Genomic DNA, 7,200 nt, shown 5'->3' with positions numbered 1-7,200 from the left:
GGGCCGACACTAACCTCTTCTTCAACTCCTGAAAACTCGTCTCGCATTCCTCTACCCAGTCAAACTTCACACCCTTTTTTGTCAACATAGTCATTGGTGCTGAGATCCGAGCAAAATTCTCAATGAAGCACCGATAGTATCTAGCCAAACCCAAGAAACTTCTAATTTCAGTGACATTTTTAGGGCTTTCCCACTCTACTACTGCTTTCACCTTATCAGGATCCACCTTGATTTCGTCCTTAGACACTACGTGCCCCAGGAATCCAACTTGCTCAAGCCAGAATTCACATTTGCTATATTTGGCAAACAATTGTTGTTCTCTTAACCTCTGTAACACCATTCTCAAATGTTGAGTGTACTCCTCTTCTGTCTTGGAGTAGATCAAGATTTCATCAATAAAAAAATTACCCATTTATCAAGGACATCATGAAATACTCGATTCATCAAATCCATGAATGCTGTCGGTGCATTGGTTAACCCAAAAGATAACACTAGAAACTCATAGTGACTATACCGAGTCCTGAATGATGTCTTGGGTATGTCGTCGCTCTTTATCTTGAGCTGATAATAGCCTGATCGAAGGTCTATCTTTGAAAATACCTTGGCACTCTACAGTTGGTCAAATAAATCATCAATGTGTGGCAATGGATACCGGTTCTTAATGGTTAGCTTATTTAATTCTCGGTAATCAATGCACATACGCAAGCTGCCATCCTTCTTCTTGACAAACAATACTGGGGCACCCCAAGGTGAAACACTTGGGCGAATAAACCCCTTTTCCAATAATTCCTATAACTGCATCTGCAACTCCTTCAATTCGGCTGGTGCCATCCTATATAGAGCTTTAGACACTGGAGCTGCTCCAGGAACCAAGTCTATAGCAAACTCTAACTTTCTATCAGGCGATAAATGCATCAGATCATCTGAAAAGACATCGGGTAACTCTTTAACCAACTTTACCTCTTCTAGAGATGTAATCCTTGCATCAACATCAAGTACCGATGTTAAGTAGCCCTGACATCCGCTCGCTAACAACTTTACCACTTGAAGGGCGGAGACGAGGACCTTTCTCGCCCGTTTCATTTTATCTGCTCGGTATACCAATTCTCTTCCTTCGTCATCTATCACCCTAATCAGCTTTTCAGCACACATCACATTAGCTCGATGATCCAACAACCAATCCATGCCCAGAATAACATCGAAATTCTGCATATTGAACTTATGAGTTGTGCATCCAATTTCTTCCCTATGATTTCCACTGGGCACGGCCCATACACCTCCTTCAACTGTGTAACTTTACCAGTAGGCATACTAACAATCATCCCATGATCTAGGGTCTTGGGTGACATACCAAGTTTCCCAGCAAATCTCTTAGATATGAATGAATGGGTAGCTCCTGAATCGAATAAAACATAGGCTGGTATGCCCGATATAGGTAGAACACCTAGTGTAACAATGCATATAAGTACAGCAGGTTATCAATATTCAACATAAGGAAATTCTTAAATTTAAAATGTACTTGCTACCTCTTCCATACTGGCCTCAGCTTCCTCAGCTGATAGGGCATACATCCTTCCCTGTGGTTGATTTCCCCAAGTTAAGGGAGGTCGGTACGCAGAGGGCTGACTGGAGGGCAAGGCTGGTCTGACCCTATAGTCTTTAGCATAATGCCCATAGGAATGGCAGTTAAAGCAACGGATCTGAGATGCCAAAACTGGGGCGGGGCCCCTCTGTACTTAACCCGTTGAAGATGGAGGTCGGGGCGGCCTCGGAATTGTAGGTACCGCACTAGTGTTTGGGAAGAAAGATGTAGAGCCCGAACCACCAGCTGGTCAAGGAGGGTAGCTAGATGGCCTTCTGCATAATCTGCCAGCCCAGAACTGTACGACCCACGGTATGCCTTAGAGGAGTTGCCCATATCCAGAAATGGATTTGTTCTCTTCCACAGTCCAGGTGTGAGGGACTATTCTCCCTTCTGCTTATCTTCCATAGTCTTGGCCTTCTGCATAATCTGGCCATAGTCTGTCAAGTCTAAGACCTCAAGTATAGACTCAATGGATGCCTTTAGGCCCTTTAGAAATCTTGCAGCCTTTTCTTCAGCTGTCCTCATATGCTTAGGGGCAAAATGGAACAAGCTCTCAAACTGCTGCTGATACTCAAGGATAGTCTTACCTCCTTGAGTTAAGGCCATAAATTCCGTCTCCTTATGGTCTCTGAAGCTACGTGGGTAATGATTGTCCAAGAACAACTCCTTGAACTGTTCCCAAGTGGGTTTCGGATGTGCGGCCAACAATATGGACTTAGAGGCTTGCCACCAAGAGTTGGCCTCCTTCTTGAGTTGCAACCCTGCACAAATGAGTTCCTGTGCATCAGTGCACTCAATCACCTCAAATATTTTCTCCAGCTCTTGGATCCACTGGTCCGGCTCCAGAGGATCACTCCCCACCTTAGAGAATACAGGTGGCAAGTTTCTCTTGAATGACTCCACTACCTTGGACGTATTATTCATCGACGGGTAATTGGGAGCATAAGCCGGATAGTAAGGGTATGGAGGGGGCACCACATACGGAGGAACACTGAATGGCAGAATTGGAGGGGTACCTCCCACTTGTGGCCCCGTACCAGACCCTACAAGTGGGTCCTGTGGAATAAGTATCTGGGGAGGTTGACCTGTTTGAGAAAGGTCTAATTGTTGCTGTATAGCAGCCATAAATGCTTGCTGTTGTTGAAGCATTTGTTGCTGAAAATCCTGTTGTGACTGCTGGATTATGGTAGCAACATCCCCCGGAGTAATAACCAGTGGAGGGTCTGGAAGTGCAGTCATAGGTGGGTCCCCTTGTGCCCAACCCTGACCAAAGGTCTCTGGAGGTTGTGGAAGTGAGGTTTGCCCCACAGAGCGGGACCTTCTAGGATTCGGTGGTCGACCGACCGGACGAGGACCATGTGAGGTACCTTGTGCATTGCTACTGGATCTAGTACATACCATCGTATCCCTGTACCTAAAACATATCATACACCACATTAGTTAAACACCTTAGAATGGATATCAGCACATAATCATATGCCAACGCACAGGGTATTATAGTGTATGAAGGTTTTGTAACTAGCCATAGATTAATCCCGAAATTACGGTGCTAGTGCTTCAACAAGTCGGATGATGGTCCCACTCGACCATATGGTGCTATCCACACACCCCTTTTTTTTTTCAGGTATATTGTTATAAGAATAATAATAATAATACCCCCACCTTTCTCTTTTTATTATTATATATATATTTTTTTTAAGTTTTCTCTCAACCGGTGGGCAGGTTGGGCCGCTGGTCGACCCGCCGGTCCAAATCTTCAACCGACGGGCTGACACCAGAAGGCAGGTTGGCCCGTCGGTCCTACCCGAGCAGAAAATATGAATAAGGCTTTTAAGCCCCTATTCTTCATTTGTTCTCACATTTCTCACTCACTCTCTCTCTCTCTCTGTCAGGCGATTTTTGAGAGCTCCTTGACGCTTCCACTAGCGATCTCACTCAACGATCCGACGGTTTTGGGAAGATTCAACTCCTCTACTCACAAGTAAGTTTCTTCCTCATTTTCTTCTCAGAACATGTACTTTGGGGGTAGAACTCATGAGTAGTCTTAAATCTCAATTCTTTTTCGTGTTTCCTTCCATAGAATAGTGATTTCATGTAAATGTGATGTTTTCCTCGTGATTTATTTATAGTTTTAGGATTTACTTCCCAATTTTTGAGAGAAAACCCCAACTATGCCCTAGTTTTCTCAAAATTTAGGGATTTCTTCAATCTCCGCTCTTTTCTTCCCAATTAATAACTCAAATGCAATGCCTTATGTTTGATTTGTACTTGACATGTTGTAGAGATCATGATGGCATTTCTCCATGAACATCCATCTCTGTGTTAGGTTTCTTTGATTCTCTTTCCATCCCTTCATACTTGTGGATTCCTTTCACCTCAATATCACAATAGTAGATGTTTTTGCATATTCTAAATTGTAGGATAATGGCATTTCATCCATGAACATGTAAGCTTCATGCTTCACTCTATTGTAAGTCTTTTCATTTTTTTTTTCCTTAGATTGAACTTGCACAATGAGAATTGGGATTTTTTTCTATCATTCTTTACCTGCCATGCTTTATATGCCCTTTCTGTTTCTGTTTTGCCATAATCTCTGTCTTGTCACTAGCCAGGCATTTCATTCATAGACTTTTTATCATTCCTCACTTGTCACATTTTCTGTTTTGCGAGAATTGGGTTTTGGGGCTTCCTCTTACTGCTCACCCATCTATTTATTCCCTTTGTTATTCCTTTTTTCCTTACTCACCCTTCTTTCCTCTTTTCTTACCAGGATGTCTTCTCGCAAGGGCAAGGAACCTGCATCCTCTTCTACTCGGCGTAAGACCACTGCTTCCAAACAGAAGAGTGCGGGGACTAGTTCTCCAGCCCCTCGCACAGGGTGACCCGGACTTGCCCCTATTGATCCTTCCAACTATGACGAGGAATTCTTCCGCTGTTTAGAGGCAGCAACCAACTGGCAAGCCTTCCTGAAGAGGTCTGTAATGATGGAGAAGATTGTGGTAGTTGACGACTTCCACAAGGTTCAACTTCAGGAGAGGTTCACTGCATTGGGTTGGCAGTCTATCCTCCACATAGACCTCTGTGCTACGAGCAGCTGGTTCGTAGATTCTACTATAACCTGGAGGTTTCCTACCAGTACGGAGAGTATGTGATAACTAGTATGATGAAGGGGGTGGACATTCAGCTGACCGTGGACACCCTGGCCAGTATTTTGGGTATTTCTTCAGCTGGGCACCACTTCTACAGTCCTCCCAGGAGTAAACCCATGGGCCCGTTCATGAGTTCGGAGACACCGGACCACATCTATGAGACCATCTGTGGCAGTAGGGAGCGTCCAAATTCTGAGGCATCATTTTTCCCAAAGGTTCGTGTGTTTGCCCATTTGGTCCAGTTCAACTTGCTCCCCAGAGGAGGTCACCGGAACCAGGTGGGCTTCATGGCGACCTTCTTAGCCTTCTGCATTTATAAGGCTTTAGAGGGGGGTGACGAGCACTTATGCTTGCCTTACGTCATCCTCAAGACCATGGAGCACCATACTTCTGACCCCGAGGATGGAGGATTTCCATATGGCAGGATCCTCACCAGGATCTTTGAGTTCTTTGGGGTGGACCTGAGTGGTGAGGAGGGGAAGATGCCAGCAGATAAGTTTGACAGGGGGAATCTATTGAGGATGGTGCCTCACATCCTTGATGGATGTGCCTCAGGAGCTCGAGAGGTAGGGACAGGAGGGCTGCCCCTAGGGACGATGTTCCCATGGAGGAGGAGTCTAGTGAGGAGGATGAGGACTATGTTCCTCAGGGTGGGGAGGATGATTTTGTGGATGAGGACATCCTTGAGGAGGTGCCTCATGAGTCGAGAGGTGCTGATCCTAGCTTTACTAGAGCTGCAGGCCCACAGCATAGAGCCCCACCACCTGAGAGTGGTGCATATGATTTTGAGGGCATGATGTCTACTATGAGGGCTTTGAAGGAAGGGCAAGATCAGCTGTTAAGAAGACTGGATGAGAGTGCTTCTAGGGAGGAACACATCTTAGAGAGGTAGGCTACTTTGGAGAATTCCTTTCTCAGACTGGGCCAGGACTTGGATACAACGGTCAATTCCATTTCAAAAGATTTTGGCCGACTTCGGAGGGATGTACAGCTGGTGAACTCGAGGGTCGACTACTACGACCGTCGAATCAGCGTTAACTCTAGACCTCAAGTGAACGGAGTAGTAGTATTGGACGATGACGATGGCGATGATCAGTGAGGACTTAGCTCGTCCACACCAGCGTCTCACCTGTTTCATGTTGTTGATCTTATTGTATTTTTCTTTCTTTTCTCATTCTTTGTACTTTCTCTGTAACTGGACTTATTTGTGGGGTGATGTGTTTTGATGGTGGTTTGTGTGGAAAATTTTTGGAATACTTGTGTAGTTTAGTTGTGGTGTCTTTTGTTAATTTTGATCATTGATATTTATATATATGTTGTTTATCAGGTGTTTGTGTGGAAAATTTTTGGAAATCTCATTTTGCGTCGTTATGCTGCCAAAATTTTGTTAAACTCGTACTCGATGGGTTATGATATCAATTAATTAATCTTTCATTTTCTCTCATGCATGCCAAGAATGCAATAACTAAATGCAACCATTTTTATTACTTTCTTCCTTTGGCTTTTAACTCTTTAAAGTTTTTTTTTTTTTTTTTTTTTTTTTTTTTTTACATTAACCCAATCCCATTTCCTATTATAGATTCTATGGGGTCTAATCGTATGTTGTGAGTGGAATAGAGCATCACACTCTGATACCACCGTTGTCACACCCCGTTCACACAGAACCGGACCGGTGACCGGGTTAACACCGATTAACCCAAACCTACCAGGATCATCTAATACAGTATACAACCACAGCATACACACAACTAAGAAAGTGTTCATCAGTTCAGCGGAAGACTTAATTTACCTATAAATATTCCCATTATACTTGATACCCAAATTGTAATACATAGTTAAGTACATGTGGGCCCACAAGCATGATATTTACACAAAAGAATACAATTTACATATCAAGTACACAAAATGGACCATCAAAAACATAAAGAGTACAGCTCAGCTCGGTATCAAAAGTAGAGCTCAACTCGGTATCAAAAAGTAAAGCTCAGCTCGGTATCAAAAGTAAAGCTCAGCTCGGTATCAAAAGGTAAAGCTCAGCTCGGTATCAAAAGTAAAGCTCAGCTCGGTATCAAAACTGTGGTCCCGTAGCACAGCCCTCGCATGAGCAATCCATGCCGTGTTCTAATTCCTCGGGGACCCACCAATCCTCTTCAGGGAATTCAACTGTGAGGCCCGACCCGTGCTCTTCAGGTTGATGACCTGCAAAATCATCTAAAAGAAAGACCACACAGTGGGATGAGCTCACTAGCTCAGTAAGTGAAAAGAAAGACCACACAACAGTCCACACAACAAATCACAACCATATGCACTATATGCTATGCAATTCATTTTTAATCACTTCCACCTAAACAACATTACTAAGTCTTTGGTTTAGTGCTACTACAACCACAGTGCACGTATACTCCGGGTACGAGCCGCGAACTCCATCCCGCAATACGCCCATAGGGCTATCAGAGAAGGCCCACT

The sequence above is a fragment of the Macadamia integrifolia genome, chromosome 8 (genome assembly GCF_013358625.1).
Source record: "Macadamia integrifolia cultivar HAES 741 chromosome 8, SCU_Mint_v3, whole genome shotgun sequence".
In the NCBI taxonomy this organism is placed as follows: Eukaryota; Viridiplantae; Streptophyta; class Magnoliopsida; order Proteales; family Proteaceae; genus Macadamia; species Macadamia integrifolia.
The sequence above is the reverse complement of the archived record's forward strand: the minus strand, read 5'-3'. Positions refer to the sequence as shown.